Raw genomic sequence first — 17522 nt, 5'->3', positions numbered from 1 at the left:
ATATCAACAGATGGTACTCACTGCCTTCACTGATCTAGATGAATTGATCCACCCTCAACCCCCAAGAGCTATGCAACCTGATAGGTATGTTTTCATTAGGACACCAAGCAAGTCACAAAGCCTACGGCCTGCAGGAGTGTTTATGGTATTCACATAAATAAAACCTGATTTCAAATCTACCCTCTTCCAAGGATTGCACTTGTGGTATCCTAGAATAAAACACACAGGGTCATCTAGTTCTAGGCCAACCCCCTGCAATGTAGGAATTTTAGGTCTGAAGAGAGGTGGCTGAGGAATATGCCCAGAGAATAGCTGGGGTGGGGTGAGGATTGTTTGGTGATTATCAGAATAAGGGAGCTAGTGGTTGAGTTCATCTGAGAGGTTACCCTGTCTTGCGAGAGGAGGGTCACACAATTGGGCTCAACTGTGCAAGCAGCTGGAAGTTCAACCAGAAGAGCTTTGGGGTTCAGAGGCAGATTGTCCACTGTGGCTGGACTGAGTTGTGGAAGTAGCTAGCTAAGGCAGAGGTTATGGGGATTTGGCCTGAAGCAAAAGCCACTTAAGAGGCTGGTGTCAGAAGCAGTGTCTCTTGGGTCTTCAGAAACTGTGAACAAACACTTTAAGAACCCAATATGTGAGTATTCCCTTGTTTATCCCTATAATCTTAGTTTAAAGCTCATCCTGTCTCTAGTGTTGGTGCCCATCTCATGCCTAAGACTACAATGGATGCTACCAGGAGGCTTTCAAAGCATTCTGAGTAAATTTGTGGCAGTGGAAAATTAAAGAAGCACAGGCACTTAAACCTGTGTGTTTATACCAGTGAGGCTGAGGGAACTTGGTATCACTGACAGCTTGTGAGATGCAAACAGAAGTGTGCGAGAAGCATTCTGCCTTGGTTACATGTGATGAGCCGGCAGCAATTTTAGCAATTTGTTGAAAACCTCAATGAAGCAATACCCAAAACTTTGCATCCTATATCACCAGTTTACCCAGACTCCTGTAAAACGGAGATAAGGGGGGAAAGAAAAAGAAAAAGAAAAAAATCTTGAAATATGAGAAAAGTTTTAGTTGAATGTACTTAACCAGCTACGATAGTTGGCGCTTTCCTTCAGTGTTTTATTTTCTTCAAACAACAGGGTTGCATCACCATTGCAAACGGTTTGCCAGTAGGCCACTCCCATGCAGAAGCAAGAGCCATACTGGAACAAGTTACATAAATAAAAAAGAAACAATTATTCGTTTTTCTGTGCCAAGGGTATAACTGAAAGAGAAATCAAACTTAAATGATGATTGATAATGATGATGAAGATTTATATGCTGCTCTTCATCCTAAGATCTCAGGGCAGTTCACAAGATAAAACACAGCATTTATTTAAAAGGCCCAAGGAACTGAAACTTGCTAAGGGAGATGTAACCTGAGACTGAGAGCACAACTTTTTGGGGACTCACAGTTCCAGTAAAGGTAAAGGAAAGGGACCCCTGACCATTAGGTCCAGTCGTGACTGACTCTGGGGTTGCGGCGCTCATCTCGCTTTATCGGCCGAGGGAGCTGGTGTACAGCTTCCGGGTCATGTGGTCAGCATGACTAACCTGCTTCTGGCGAATCAGAGCAGCGCACAGAAACGCCATTTACCTTCCCGCTGGAGCAGTACCTATTTATCTACTTGCACTTTGACGTGCTTTCAAACTGCTAGGTTGGCAGGAGCAGGGACCGAGCAACGGGAGCTCACCCCATCGCAGGGATTCGAACCGCCAACCTTCCGATCGGCCAGTCCTAGGCTCTGTGGTTTAACCCACAGCACCACCTGCGTCCCACAGTTCCAGTAGACTCTGCCTAACATGGCGACCCCACGGCCAGGAAAGTCTCTTCTCTTACCTTTTGGACTTAGCCTAATGCCAAGGTTCCCACTCTACCTTCTTCAGCTTCATACAGAACATAAGGAAGGGAGGGCACACCTCACTCTACTTCTGGTTCTACCACCCTTCCCATTCCCCACCACCAACTCTATCCTTGCCCCCTCCCACTGCCAAAGTAGCACCACACCGCCTCTTTGGCTTGCCATTGTCTCAGTTGTCATTCCATCTTTACCCTTCCATCTATGGGACATGCTTCACATTAATGATCAAGTTGTCATTGTGTTCTACTATCTTAATAAAACTCATTTTCTCTGTTGCTCCCCAGGCTACCTTACAAGGTAACTTCACTATCCTGATGCGCTGTGTGTATTTTGGAAAACATGCTAGTTTCTAGGCCAGCTCTAACCTGGCTAATTGACCTGAGAGTTCTCTGGCAAATAGAGCCAGGCTTGAATTGGGGGAAAGTTCCCCTAGCACTTGAGCTATTTCCCCCCCCCCCAGTCAGTTTGGAAGGGCTTATTCACTGAACACAGAGAACTAGTTTGCTAATGTGAACAGAGATACTTGTTACAAGCAAGTGTAGTAACACATTAAGCTATGACTGGGTACCAGTTTTCAGTCCAATTGTGTTGCAGTTCTGAAACACACAAGATCACAAGTGGATCTGATGTTTGAGGGGGGTTTAAAAAAATATTTTGCAGGGAGCTGCCCAGAGTGGCTGGGGTAACCTAGTCAGATGGGTGGAATATAAATTAAAAAATATTATTATTATTATTATTATTATTATTATTATTATTATTATTGGGAACATGACTGGTATGGTCACACCAGGTGCAGGCATTGCAACTATGAAGTCCAAGGCAAGAGGTAGGGGGTGCAGGATTTTGGCATCTCACAAGGCATCACTGAAATTTGAGCTGCCAAAGTCCACACCACTTATAGGATTATAATATATTTAACAGCCCTTAGTTTGGTAGGACCCAAACAAAATAATTGGTGAAGCCAAACTCTTCTCTCCTCTTGCTAAAATGAACTTTTACTAAACATAGTAATCTGCAGAAATTACACAGATGCATAAATCTTTTTGTTTCTTCCCCAGCAGAAGATATTGCCGTTTCACTGAAATATATAATCTATCTTCTTCTAAATGGATGATATCATTTGACTCAAAGACAATTTGCACTATTTATGGTTTTCAAATAAAAAGAGCAAATTAAAAACACGCATTAAAAATTCTATTTGCAAGTTGTGTTGCTACTGTAAACATTTATATCTTTTAAAGATTTATTGCTCCGTTTGGTGTATCAGATATGTACAAGCCTGAAGCTAAGTCGGCTTTCAGATGTAAGCAAATAAGCTTGAATACAAATGAAATCTAAGCCCGTTTTGGCCATTACCAGAAATTACTGTCACCCAAGTTCAGCATCAATCTTTTGTTCTGAATTGTCACGAACAGGGTGGTCTTAATACTTAATTGTAATATCAATGGCACTGTATAAACTATGGCATCATAGAAAGCAAAGTAAACCCATGATTATGGTATTGCACAATCTTAGCCTGAGATCAGAAATTAGCTTCTGGTTTGTTAGGGGGCCTGGCTGGCAGGGATATCCATTCACAGCTAGACAAAATGCCTATCACACACACCCTCAAGACAACTGTCACTTTTGCCCTGGCAGAGACAAAAGATATTTCCCAAATGAACCCAGACTGTTCACCAATGTCTGTAAGTCTCTAGTTATTACATGTCTATGGATTTGTGGACCAAGACAATGACAGATGCAGATTTTGGATCCCCTTCACAGCTCTGAATTTAGTCTTACCTGAAAGTAAGCAGCAAGAGCCAGCTAGCATCAGTCGATCAGCATTGATGGACATGGCTGAAGTCCATGCACCTACAGTGGTACCTCGGGTTACAGATGCTTCAGGTTACAGACTCCGCTAACCCAGAAATAGTACCTCGGGTTAAGAACCTCGTTTCAGGATGAGAACAGAAATCGTGCGGCAGCAGCGTGACGGCAGCGGGAGGCCCCATTAGCTAACGTGGTACCTCAGGTTAAGAACGGTTTCAGGTTAAGAATGGATCTCCAAAACAAATTAAGTTCTTAACCCGAGGTACCACTGTACAGGGTGCCCAGCTGATACCTAAAGGCTGGTCCTGCTGTACTGATGAAGCATCAGGAAAACAAAGACAGCAGCTTGCTGCATATCTCCCCAACATCTGGGTATAAATGCGGCTCCTAGTCCATACAAACAGCTCTTTGGAACTATGAGCACTGAAAAGACTACTGCACTCAGGAGAGGCAACTGAAATTTGTCATTGTCTCTCAAGTAGCAACCACACAATTGTGAATAAACAGAGTACAGAATACCTGAAGTGGTTTCTTTGCACCTTTGAGGGTCTTGTTTACATTTTATCGGCAGAGACTAGACTACTTGATGCCATTGTGTACTGCTTTCTCAACAGAGATGTGGTTCTCTTCTCTTTCATCACGGCAAATTTCAGACAACTACATCAATCACATCGACAGTAATGTCTGCTTATTGTAGAACACCCCTCATCATATGTATCCCTTGGCATTACATTTCAATGTGATTTACATGTTTTAGTATGTACATAATAAAACGTACGGAAAGCTGCTGTTTTGGAGCAGCTTTTCCTAACCTGGAGCCCTCCAGGTGATGTGGACTAAAGCTCCCATTAGCCCCAGCCAGCATGGCCAATGGTCAGGGATGATGAGAGTTGGAGGGTACCAGATTAGAGAAGGCTGTTTTCGAGTTGCCTTCTGAGGACAGTGCACCCTGAAAGGTGGGCTAAATATTTTTTTAAATGCAAATAATGTGCTAAACTTGCATACACAGGTCTCACTATCTGAACACAATGGGTTATCAGGGAACCATTTGTTGGGGGAACGTTCACATAACGAGTCAATGATTTCCATTGATTCCTATGTGGAAACTGCTAATGCGTTCCCGACCACTTAGCCACTGACTTACAGACACTGAGCGTGTAGATCTTCCAAGTCTAGATACTGATGTGATCTGTTATGATTCCAACCTGGTCTACAAAAGAAAAGCCTTATTCATACATTCTTGGGTAAGAATGGGTAAGAATGGATATGTGAAGGGGTGATCCACATGGAATGGCCACACTGCCTAGATGCCAATGCAATGCTGCCCATGTCTTTGGCTGGCGCATGATTGGCTTCCATCTGAAGGAGGTTAATGCATGCAAACATGTACATGGCTACCTCCACAGAATCAGGAACTCTGATTGATGGCTGAATTAGGCTATACTTCTAAGGAAAGAATATGTCTTTCCAACTCTTTCCAATACTTGGAAGGGGGAGGGCATTGATCCAAAAGGCAGCAATTGTTCTGAAATGAATACAACCATTGTGGAAACTTATAAATCTTATTATTAAGCCTTATTACCAGTTAAAAGCATAGGGCTGATTATTATGATTATTTTATTATTTTGAAATTTTATTCTTCCTCCTTTTATAACTGTTTTTATTCTTAATTTTAGCTTGATGTTTGTTTGTTTGTATAATAATAATAATAATAATAATAATAATAATAATAAATTTTATTTATATCCCGCCCTCCCCAGCCGAAGCCGGGCTCAGGGCGGCTAACAACAATCAAATAATCAAACAATCAAATAAACCAACATTCTAAAAATTTCATTATAAAAATTAATTAAAATCAAGTTGATGGCAACCATTAAGCAAAACTCTGTGCAGGTTGCCAGAGGAGGGAGTCAGGCTGCGCCCTGACCAAAGGCCTGGTGGGACAACTCTGTCTTGCAGGCCCTGCGGAAAGATGTCAGGTCCCGCAGGGCCCTAGTCTCTTGTGACAGAGCGTTCCACCAGATTGGAGCCGCAGCCGAGAAGGCCCTGGCTCTAGTTGAGGCCAGCCTAACCTCTCTGAGGCCTGGGACCTTCAGGATGTTTTTATTTGCAGACCGTAGGTTTCTTTGTGGGGCATACCAGGAGAGGCGGTCCCGTAGGTACGAGGGTCCTAGGCCGTATAGGGCTTTAAAGGTTAAAACCAGCACCTTAAACCTGATCCTGTACTCCACCGGGAGCCAGTGCAGCTGATATAGTACCGGATGAATGTGGTCTCGCAGCGAAGACCCCATAAGGAGTCTTGCCGCGGCATTCTGCACCCGCTGGAGTTTCTGGGTCAGTCTCAAGGGCAGCCCCACGTAGAGCGAGTTACAATAATCCAGTCTGGAGGTGACCGTCGCATGGATCACAGTGGCTAGGTCAGGGCGAGAGAGATAAGGGGCCAACTGCTTAGCTTGGCGGAGATGAAAAAATGCCGCCTTTGTTATAGCTGTAATCTGCGCCTCCATAGAGAGGGAGGTATCGAAGATTACACCCAAACTCTTAACGGGCGGTGCTGGCACTAACTGCACCCCCGCAAGAGATGGGAGTTGCCCCCTCAATCCCATATCGTCCCGTCCCAGCCAGAGGACCTCTGTCTTCGAAGGATTTAACTTCAACCGGCTCCCACATAACCATCCAGCCACAGCCTCCAGGCATCTGGTCAGTGTGTCTGGGGCCGAGTCAGGATGGCCATCCATCAACAGATAGAGTTGGGTGTCATCGGCATACTGATGGCAACCCAGCCCAAAACTCCGAACAAGCTGGGCGAGGGGGCGCATAAAGATGTTAAAAAGCATCGGGGAGAGAATCGCACCCTGAGGCACTCCACACACCAAGGAGTGGCGCGATGACCCTCTGTCCCCGACCAGAGAGAAACGAGCGCAGCCATTGGAGGACTGTGCCCTGGATCCCCACGTCGGCAAGGCGGTGGTCTAGGAGTTCGTGATCGACCATGTCGAAGGCTGCTGACAGGTCTAGAAGAATCAGCAGCCCTGACCCGCCTCGATCCAGCTGTGGAGATCATCTGTTAGGGCGACCAGAGCCGTCTCGGTCCCATGACCAGCGCGGAAGCCGGACTGGAATGGATCGAGAGCCGATGTTTCATCCAGAAACCTACCAAGCTGTTCAGCAACCGCTCTCTCAATCACCTTACCCAGGAATGGAAGATTCGAAACCGGGCGGTAATTGGATAGATCTAAGGGATCTAATGATGTTTTCTTTAAGAGCACAACATTAAACCTTTAAGGAAGTCCACCACATTCTCAGATAGTCGGTTCCCCTATTGAACAGCTTGCATCAGAAATACTTCCTAATGTTTATTCATATCAGAAATTTGCTCTGTCATCTATGTGACTGCCCTTCAAATATTTAAAGGCAGCTATTATGTTATATTTTACTTTTCTCTTTCCCCCCGCCCCCACTCTCAAAAAGAAAAAAAGTAAATAAAAAAACCCCAAAGTGCTAAGTACTAAAGTTCTAAGTTTTTTGGTATATCGGCTCAGGGTGGAAAAGGGACAAATTTTTACTACTTGCTTCCATTCCTAAAATAGAACAAATCTAGTAACTTCTACCAGCCATATGCCACCCCCATCACAGCATTCAGTCAAGTTCAGCCTAGGGAAAAGCAAATGATTAACTAGGTTGGGAAAGTCAAAACACTGAGGTTTCTATTTATGTGATGTTTAATGTGTTGTTTTGCAGCGGTTTGGGATTTCAGTCCACAGTAAGTTTAAATACCTTCATGATCACAGCTGCAGTGTCTAAAATGTTTGTGTGCATGTGTATACTGTATATGCTGGTAAATAATGCACCTAATTATAACCAAGGCTTATCTTTGCCAAAAGATGAGCTTTCTACAAGAACTGTAGAAAAGGCGCTAGAATTTCATTCATAAGTAGCAAAGCAAATCCTGCCATTCATCTATTCTTTTTTTCTGCTGTTGTTCTTTCAATAGTGAATGTGAACATCACTGAAACCAAATAATATGCCGTGCATGGGTGAAGCCAGGATTTATTTTAAGGGGGGCAGGCATTATGTTGGGGCATAACCGAGTTCTCTGAAATGCAATTGGTCAAGTTGGTGAAGTATTTTTATTTATTTACTTGATTTAGGAGGGGGCAGCTGCACACCCCTGAACCTCCCTGGCTACGCCCATGATGCTGTGTCTCTAATTTGATAGTCAAGGGCATCTGTCTACACACTCATACTGACTCAAGTTTATGCAGACAAAAGCACGCCGCTAACATACAAGAGTACTGCATGGAGCTGTTCATAGTCATCAATGGAAAAATAAAATAAGGTAGATGGAAATGGATACTCATAATTGCTCCACTAAACAATAAGACGTGGGAACCAAAAGGAGAGGTAAAGGTAAAAAAGCAAAGGACCCCTGGATGGTTGAGTCCAGTCAAAGATGACTATGGGGTGTGGTGCATATCTTGCTTTTCAGGCCGAGGGAGCCGGCGTTTGTCCACAGACAGCTTTCCGGGTCATGTGGCCAGCATGACTGGCGCAACGGGACACTGTGACGAGTGCCAGAGCACACGGAAACACTGTTTACCTTCCCAGCATAGCAATGCCTATTTGTCTACTTGTACTGGTGTGCTTTCAAACTGCTAGGTTGGCAGAAGTTGGGACATAGCAACGGGAGCTCACCCTGTCACATAGATTCAAATTGCTGACCTTTCGATCAGCAAGCCCAAGAGGCTCAGCGGTTGAGACCACAGCGCCACCCACGTCCCTGCCAAAACAAGCCCAGAACAGTTAAATGAGGAGTGAGCCTTCTCGGTGGCTGCAGAATGCTGGTTGACAATTGAAAGGGAGAGGTGAGGAAGAAGCACAGAATGGAGCAGAGAAGCTGGAAGCCTAAACAGAAGCACTCCACACAGCAACTCTTTGTTTCAGGGCCCCATCTTCATTAAAATCCAGAACTCTCAACCGACATGACTAAAACCAGTTTCTTCCGGTGCTTCATTCTCCAAGTACGGTGGTACCTCGGGTTACATACGCTTCAGGTTACAGACGCTTCAGGTTACAGACTCTGCTAACCCAGAAATAGTACCTCAGGTTAAGAACTTTGCTTCAGGATAAGAACAGAAATCATGCTCCAGCGGCGAAGCGGAAGCAGGAGGCCCCATTAGCTAAAGTGGTGCTTCAGGTTAAGAACAGTTTCAGGTTAAGAATGGACCTCCGGAATGAATTAAGTTCTTAACCCAAGGTACCACTATATGTACCTTCTCCAAGTTATGGAGCAAAAGCAAAGAAGCATTTGCAACATTTGCATAAAAAGCAATTCCATCCTTTAAAGACTTAGCCCTGATTTAAAAAACACAAACAACATAAGGGTATATAGTAAGGTAATACGCAATATAAACTAACAACAGCTTGTCCTCTTTTTTTCTCTTTTTCCCCCTATGATGTACACTGCAATAATATTCAGCTTTACTGGCTTCTTAAATTGAATATCCTATAAAGAGGACTCTCACACATTTACAGAACTACCTTGTAAAAGACTAAGGGAAAAAATGAAAGTTTTATAATATGGTCAGTTTTTTAAAAAATGAGGGGGGAGATATTTTTTTCTGATTGCTTAAAATTTAAGTGTCAACTTTCCTTTGGAGGGGAGGCGGGGGAGAGGACAGAGTTTTGATACAGTACTTCTATTCATTCTGGCGAATAAAAGTTGTTCATGTAAAACCTTCCAGTCTTTCAAACTAAAGAAGTATGCACGGGTTTATGTCCACATAAGCACCTTCAAACTTTATAACAAGGTTCAGCCTTCTCCTCTACTTAACGTAATGAGAAATATGCTAGGAATATATGGTGCTGCCTTGTTCTGCATTAGGCTATTGGTCAATCTAGTTCAGTACGTGACTGCCAGTGTTTCACATGGGACAAACCCAGCCCTATAAAGGATACGGATGCCTGGGATTGAACTGGCAACCTTCTGCATGCAAGGCAGATACCCTGTCCCCTGAGCTATGACTCTTCTTCATGCTCTAATGACAGCAGCAGCATTAGTACCAGTAGCAAAACATGGTTTCCCAAAGGCTGGTAGGGAGGGCTGCTGTTTACCTAAAATTGCAGTTGGCAAATTTGCCACGCACCTACCTGCTGGGAGTGGAGTTTACTCCCAAGTAGCAATGTTTGCTCATTCCTCTTTAGTCATAACAGTGTTCCTCAGACATAAGTTTTTGTAGGTAGCTGTGTGGTTAACCACATTGTGGGGGTAAAACTGAGGAGGACAGTCAAGTACACTGCCTCGAGTACATAAATAAAATTTCTGTGAATAAGGGAAGTTCAAATTGCACATGGCTGCTGAACTCATCACAGATATTCTCATTCTCTTCCTGGCAGGGAAAGAGAAGCCCATGTTAACTAACATCTCTCTGAAATAATTCCAACTGACTGGTCTGAATATACATCCTGGGTTATATTAGAATTTGAGAAATATTTTGAAAACAAATAGCTTAGATGGTAGAGCATGTGGGTTTGAGGTTGTGGGGTTGTGGGTTTGAGCCCCACCTCAGGCAAGAAGATTCCTGTATTGCAGGGGATTGGACTAGATGACCCTTCCAACTTTACAAATCTACTATTCTACTAAAACTGAATGTACCTATAACTTCCCCAAATTAACAGAACTAACAAGCTGACTGAGCCTACCATAATGATCAGTAAAAGAGAAGGCTATATATAATAAGCATGTTTCGCTGTTTCACCTGTTGTCGCTTTTGAGTCCTGCTGTTATATTTTAGGAAATTAAATGCCTGGAAAGTTGAAGGAACATAAACTGGGTTATGTTTTCATTTAGCTCTTTATTGAGAATACTGCAAAACAACAACAAAAAACAACCTTACATTTTCTGCATGGGCCACCCTATGATTATTTCTAGGACTGAATTCCTGGTCTGAAGAAAGGACGAGTTTTCCACTCTTTTCTTTTCCACATACCACTGTAAACAAGGGACAAATTGTGCATTTCAGTATTTGTACTAGGAATTTTTACAGCCTTTCTATTATGCATCTAAATAATTTTGATGCCTTCCAACTTTATTTCATATACATATTGTATCCTTGAGGAAAACAGTAAAAAAAAAAAAGCTTTTACTTTATTAGACGTTTTTACTTCACTGTAGTGCAGCTTTCTTTATTTTCCCATTTTTCTTTCCTTCAAGCTTCCTATTTCACCGTTAAGGGTTTTAGCACTGGCCAATAGCAAATGAATTTAGTGAAGCCTTTGCACTTGAATTGCTGACTATAAACACAATGGAAGACAAATTTGCATTAAATGTAGAAATGTTGTTGGGGATTTATGGTCTTGAAATATATTTAGCAATCAGGAAATTTAAAACACACGCATACAAAGACCGCAAATACCTGGGAGTACCCCTGAGTGGACATGGATAGGATTGTGCTGTAAGCCACATAATATACTAAAATTCATAGGTAATATTTTAAATGTGTGAATATGCATGATGTGAAACATATTGACTCTGCTCTTCAGCCAAAATGAGATCCCAGAGTGGTTTCCAAATATGAGTAATGAGACAGTTCCTGCCCCACCAGGCAGAAGTCTAAAAGCCACAGAACAAAAGGAAAAGGAAATGAGAGGAGGGAGAAACAAACTAACTCCAGCAGTAGTCTTTATAATAAAGTTCTTATAACACCCAGCTGGAATGATAATGGTTCAAGAAAAGGAGTTTCTGGTCTCTCTCTGCAGCCAGTGGAATGGCACTGCTGCCAGGTTGCGAGAAAAAGAAAACTAACATGCTTTTAAAAAGAAATCAAGGTTTGTGTGTGTGTTCTTTCTCTTAAGGAAAGTAAAGTAGGGTTGTTATATTCTTATATAACAGAGCCAGTGTGGTGTAGTGGTTAAGAGCGGTAGTCTCATAACCTGGGGAACCGGGTTCGCGTCTCCGCTCCTCCACATGCAGCTGCTGGGTGACCTTGGGCCAGTCACATTTCTTTGAAGTCTCTCAGCCCCACTCACCTCACAGAGTGTTTGTTGTGGGGGAAGAAGGGAAAGGAGTATGTTAGCCGCTTTGAGACTCCTTAAAGGGAGTGAAAGGCGGGATATCAAATCCAAACTCTTCTTCTTCTTCTTCTTCTTCTTCTTCTTCTTCTTCTTCTTCTTCTTCTTCTTATAATAATAAAATTTAATAACTGGTGAAGAAACACTTTGTGTTCTTACATCAGTCCCAGAGGATTTGTTTTCTACTTTTGAAGCTGGGAAGGCTTTAGCATTTTCAATATGTTTCATTTCTCCCAACAGCATTTACCCTAGCTTCTGTCTGTCAGGAATCACCTCAATCTTTAGTTTCCTTTTAAGAGAGACTTTGCATGCTCTTTGGCAAGAATTCTAACTTGCGCGCAATTGAGTAATCATCATAACCACATGCAAAAACTTGCTGAAGACATTTGCCCACTTGTTTTTGTGCTGCTTGTTCCTGCCATTTATGAACTTTGAATCCACTTGACAAACTACTTCAGGGATAGGCAATCTGCAACGTGTAGATGTTGTTGTACTTCAACTCCCATCATTCCTGGGTCAGGTTGATGGGAGCTGGAGTTCCAAAAAAATCTGGAGGGTCACACATTCCCCACCCAAAGCCTGCTTTCAGCAATTTCTCTTCAGCATATTTCAATTTAACTTCTTCCATCAGCTCAAAAAGCCAAAATGCCACATGACCTTTTAGAAAAACAAGTAAGTAAATCAATACCAAATAACCTGCCAAACTTCTGAAACTGGGATTGCTGTCCAAAGGAGTTTGTGCTATAGTACTGATATCTACCATTCAAAATGACAACAACGAAACTATGAACTCACTGGTCATGTCCAAGCTCCTAGGACAGGCCGGATGCTGTTGTTGATGGTAAGCAGTCCTGCTTACAATGGCTTCCTTGAAAAAGAGGCGAGTTAATATCTTTTTCAGACATAATGACAACTGATGACCCATCAATATTAATTATTAGTCAAGTGTTTTAGAACTTCTCTATGGTGGAGGCGTCAGCAACTGGTCCCTGATCAGTTCTGTACTCAAGCTGCCAAACCTTGATTGATAAGAGACCCTAATATTGTTTTATGGGAATCTGAGATAGTTTGGATGCAAGCACACATTTGGGTCTTGGACTTCTTATTTATATATTTATTTGAACCTTGGTCTCCTGGGTCTTAATCCGACACTCTAACCACTACACCACACCAGCTCACCTTCAATTTTTGCTTACGTGTGTCTAATTCACAGAAACTTTGCTTCTGGGACTTCTTTGTTCATGCTGATGTATTTGCTTTGGAAATGTGAGGTTCCCTCTAGTCCACCAACAGTGCCCATCATTTTACCTTTGCTCCATCCCTTCTAGAACCTTTGAATTTGCAAGCCAGATGGACATACATTCCCAGTTTGATTTTGTCTGGACCCAAACAGCTTTGCTGGAATCATGATAAGATGCAGAATAGTGACTGGGATCCAAGAACTACTTCAGTTTGTATACAAAAAGGCTCAGACACACCCAGTGGGATTTTTGCTCCTGGAATTAGCTCTTCCATTGCTTTACTTTTGATGATGACCAAACCTCCAGAAGACCTCACTCAGCGCTTTAATTATATGTCTAAATACAATCTCTACATCTCTCTCTCTCTCTCTCTCTCTCTCTCTCTCTCTCTCCACCCAGTTTAATAGAATACCCTGCTATTTCAAAACTTACAAATCATCATAGTGAAATAAACAGGAAAGGAACCTCTAGTGAAGCTTAATCATCATAATTGTCTCAGTTATAAAAATGATTTTTCTTTGCAAGCATTCTGGGACATCGTTAAAGCATCCTTGAAAAATAATCCAACTGAAAATTAAAACATTTATCAGCTATGAATAAAGTATATTATTTAAATATTGCTTAGAATTGTTGTAGAGTATACCTGTAATTCATCAAGCAAGTGCTTTAAAATATGTTAGATTATAGCACCTTACTCCCCTTATGAGAGTGTACTTGAATTGGTTTGATTAGTTACACCTCCAATTATACAGTCCACAGCAATCAACCAAAATGAACCACTTAGGTAGTTACTTAATAAGTGCACAACCTGAAATTCCTCTCCCAATCTCCCGACACTCCCATCAAAAATATTTCATACTGTATCTAACTTAGGATACTAGCATGTAAAGTTTGTGTGATCTAGTAAATGCTGCCCACATGCAAGAAAGGTTCTGAGGCCCAGCATCTTCTGTTGAACACACATAATTCCTGCCTGTCTGCTTCCCCATTTACTTCAACAGAACAGCTCCCTTTGAGCATCCAAAGCTATATCCTTCATTCAAGTGTGTTGAAAGACCTAAGTAAGCAGAGGGAATTTCAGTGTTCACCAGGGAGAAAACCCCTGGCAGTGAAACACTACATCAGAATGAATGCCAGTATGATTTTCAAATGCCTGCTTTAAAAACTCTTAAGACCGCAAACCTATACTTGTAGGGAGAAAGCTCCATGGAACACAGTGGAACTTACTTTTGAGTAAACATGCTCAGAATTAAGGGAAGGCCCATAGAAAGCTCAGTGGAATCACTCTACTCTCCAGGCAGAGGTTGGAAAGACCCCTGTCTAAAACTCTGGCAGGCCTTTGTGCCATTGTGGCCACTCCCCCAGACACACGGCGCGTGCACCCCACCGCACCAGGCACCACGTCCCCATGGACGTGCCCCATGTCCTGCGGGTGGTGCGCCATGCCCCTGGGACACTCACCACGTCCCTGTGGGACTCGCGCCATGCCCCTGGGGTGCGCATCATGCCCTGGGACATGTGCCAGCCACGCCCCCGCCTGCTCTCCGCCCACAGTGCCGGAGCATGCAACTTCGCCACTGGTCAGGGATGATGGGAGTTGCAGTCCAAAAACAGCTGGAGACCCAAGTTTGGGAAACCCCAGTGCAACCAATACTGACAGAGATGAGCCAATATTCTAACTTGGTATAAGCCAGCTTTCTCTGAATTATCCTATTAAACAGGGTTCTTTTCTTTTAGGGGGGGGAAATGAATGACATAATTCAGAAAGCAACACATGATTGCTTATATTTAATCCTAATGATTTAGAAAGGCAATACAAGAGATATGAGCACCTAGATAATGATCTTAGATAATATTTTAAAAGTTCAAAACCACCAGTTTGAGCTGTGAAACATTGACTATCCACCTTTAAAACTTTCCAATGAAGTCAGAATGTAACACCCTGCAGTGCTAGTAAAACTGTATAACAATGGAAGTATGTCATCTTACTGAAGCAGCAGCTTTTTGTATTTAAATGTGTGTTTGTTACATGCAAAAAAAGTAGCTTACAGTATTCTACTATTAATTTCATTTAAAAGGTCATGCTTGCAGTCACTGAAAACTCCTAATGTTGTTATTACATATGACTGTCCAAGACATGCTGAGGAAAACAGATGAGAAGTTTTATTTTATTCCACTAGAGGGTGGCCTCCCAAAAGCTGGGCTATATCCGTGAATGTGTACAGTAAATCCAACCCTTTCTCAGATTTGACCTGTTGATTACCAAAACTTCTTGGGGAACTTGCAAGCAATATTTTGCAATCCGACTATTTTTAGAAGTAACCGAACGCAGATTTGTATTTTGCACTAAGAACATATCTTTAGAGCCCGTCCTATATTTCTGCAAATTTTCAGACTAGGTTTCTGATAGGTTACTTTGCCTAGAAATGGAGAAAAAGCATGAAACAAACTAAAGAAGAAGAAAAATGGCTCAAAAACCCCCAGCTGATTTACAGCTATCCAATGAACTGTACACATAAGGAGGAGAAACAAAACTCGCCATTTCTGTGGGTACCTATCTGCTTACTAATTCTGCCGATTCTCTGGCTGCTTGCTTAGTGACTCCATATTTGGAAATGAGCAAAGATGGATTTGGCTGCCAGTCAGTACCAAGCAAAAACCTAGGTATTAAAAGGGGGGTGGAACATATGGAAGCTGCAATACAGTGCAAGGTGTTGCAAGTAGATCACAACTCTGCAAAGAGAGAGAGAGAGAGAAATGCTTTTTCATTTACTAATGAGTTTGCATAGCCTGAGAAGGGATTTACCTAGTTTGGATCATGCTCTTTGAACGCTCTCTCGGTCTTTGCCCTAAACCCATTAAATACAGCCCAGCGCATCCAATCATGCCTCTTTCTTTGGTGTCTGGGAAAAGAATGCCGAGAAGCCGAGAATGGGTCTCTTCCCCCGCTTATTTGTACCCTAAGCAGCAATGTCATCTAACAGACAGGTTGCCTCCACCAACCAGACCCCAGCAGCTACGTCTTGGCACTCTCCGGCTATTGGCTGCTCTCTGGGGAGTGGAGGGTATTCAGTTATTAATGACCGCTGAGCAGGCAGCACCATGTCAGTGTGACAACTGATCGGGTGAACGATGCACCAGTAACCACCATGGAAACGAGGAGGAGGAGGAAGAAAAGCTAGCGAGCATCTCTCTTTTCTCCCCTCCTCTCTCTTCTCCTCCTCCCCCTCCTGCATTGGATTGTGAGCTTCCGACAGCCAGCCAGCGACACAGAGCTCGCTGCTCAAAGTAAAAGGATCTGAGCCTGCTGCACGGAGATTTCCCTCCTATTACAGGATCTATAGAGACAACCATCGCCTGCCCTATCTCTGCGTGCCCAGAGCCGTCTCCTTAGCATCACACCAGCGGTATGTGGTCACCTGAACTAACGGATTCAAATATGCAGGAGGCGTCCAGGACTGAAACTACTCTTTTTGCAAGGTAAGTGCCTTGTTTATCGGAAGTTGGGGGGGGGGGTTTGATGCTGTATACTATTTATGCATTTCTTCTCCGCTTTAGTTGAAACCCTTTAGAGACTTTCTTCCCCCCCTTCCTCCACATTTTACTCTTTCAGAGAGAAATACAAAGGAACCCCTGTGTGCTCCCAGCTTCTCACCACCTCCACCAAATCCTCATTAATCTAAAACATTTTTATTTTTTATTTTTTTTTGCAGGACACTCACTCAGATGGGTGTTTTACTCGGCTAAAACAAAAACAAAAAAAAGCAGTATGTTTGTATAATCCGATTCTCGGGGTTTTCAGTGCAAAAAATAAAACAGCACACTTTCTCTGTGTTTGGGAGCCAATTACATGAGACGCCGGGCTGCCTTTTTAACCTGCTTCCAATAGCTGGATTACAGCAAAATGCCACTATATGTCACATTGGGAGCTAAAAGCCACCGAGCAAGAAGGCTGAATGAGAATATCGCAAACAGTTATTGAATTTCTGCCAGACTACATTTTAAGGACTGTGGCAAATGACTTATAGACACACATGCACGCAAGCACACACACACACACACACACACACACACACACAACCCTGACAGTCAGAAAGGCCAGTAGGGAATGTCTGTTGCAGCTGGAACTGACATATGCAAGGTAAAAAGGACAGCATTAACCAGAAGAGGTCTAAGCTTCTGTGGTCATTCAAAGGATCACAACACAATGCCAGCAAGTGCATTTTTCACTGGAGAACACTCTGAGTTCTGACCCTTTATCATATACCCTGTTCCCCCCTGCCCCACAGAAAAGCTCAGAAGTGTTTCCTTTTAAAAGGGGGTGGGGGGAAACCTTGGTTTCTAATAGTTCTGCCCCGTTTTGACCAGCATTGCCATTTGGAATCAGCAAAATGGTCTGCTTGAGAATAAAGGCAGACGACAACCTACCTATAAAGTAGGTAATGGAAACTGACTTGTCAGGCTAGCCTGTGTGTGTGTGTGTAAAACAGAGAGAGAAGGA

General features: G+C 43.0%; 2 protein-coding genes across 3 annotated transcripts in view; one reads left to right on the top strand and one right to left on the bottom strand.

The window, feature by feature from the left end:
* Window positions 1-17522, bottom strand: part of IMMP2L (inner mitochondrial membrane peptidase subunit 2) — a 460855-nt gene that overhangs the window by 235744 nt on the left and 207589 nt on the right. The window lies entirely within an intron of this gene.
* LRRN3 (leucine rich repeat neuronal 3) overlaps window positions 16074-17522 on the top strand; it is a 43660-nt gene continuing 42211 nt past the window's right edge. For both annotated transcript variants that reach the window (XM_083574498.1, XM_083574499.1), the window contains exon 1: window positions 16074-16501. The gene's annotated coding sequence lies outside the window, so the exon portion shown is untranslated. The remainder of the gene's footprint in view (window positions 16502-17522) is intronic.

This window comes from Podarcis filfolensis (genome assembly GCF_964270895.1).
Source record: "Podarcis filfolensis genome assembly, chromosome: 10".
NCBI lineage: Eukaryota > Metazoa > Chordata > Lepidosauria > Squamata > Lacertidae > Podarcis > Podarcis filfolensis.
This window is presented reverse-complemented; position numbering and strand designations above follow the sequence as displayed.